The sequence below is a fragment of the Sinocyclocheilus grahami genome, unplaced genomic scaffold (assembly GCF_001515645.1).
Source record: "Sinocyclocheilus grahami isolate Dianchi unplaced genomic scaffold, SAMN03320097.WGS_v1.1 scaffold2546.1, whole genome shotgun sequence".
Lineage (NCBI taxonomy): Eukaryota > Metazoa > Chordata > Actinopteri > Cypriniformes > Cyprinidae > Sinocyclocheilus > Sinocyclocheilus grahami.
Window position 1 is genome coordinate 14852 of NW_015507725.1, and position 399 is coordinate 15250.

General features: G+C 35.8%; 1 protein-coding gene and 1 long non-coding RNA gene across 2 annotated transcripts in view; one reads left to right on the forward strand and one right to left on the reverse strand.

Moving 5' to 3' along the window:
• LOC107575280 (uncharacterized) overlaps positions 1–399 on the forward strand; it is an 18263-nt gene that overhangs the window by 9450 nt on the left and 8414 nt on the right. The gene's annotated exons all lie outside the window — the stretch shown is intronic.
• LOC107575279 (SLAM family member 9-like) overlaps positions 1–399 on the reverse strand; it is a 36556-nt gene that overhangs the window by 4514 nt on the left and 31643 nt on the right. The gene's annotated exons all lie outside the window — the stretch shown is intronic.

The window sequence follows — 399 nt, forward strand, 5'->3', positions numbered from 1 at the left end:
ATCTCCTTCCAGCACTGATAATGACTCGCCAAACACACCTGGAGAAGATATAGGATCAGATTAAAATCTTTGTTGGTTTACAAAGCAGAAATCAGTTGCAGTTTGTAACTAAATGTGAAATGAATTGAAAATAAATGAAGCCATAAAAATGCTTGTATAACTTACCAGTCAAACGCCACCAGCACAACCAGAACAAAACAAATGTGCAAACCATTTTCTTCACTTGTTCAGTGAAATCGTGTAAGACTATACATCAAAACTCTCAAGCTAGTGTATGAATCCTCCCACAACAGAGTTTGACCCTCCTAGTACACGCTCTTTATGCACGAGGTATAGTTTCATATAAATGCTCTTCTGCCTCTTATTAGACTTTAACCTTTTAACACATTATTGTATATA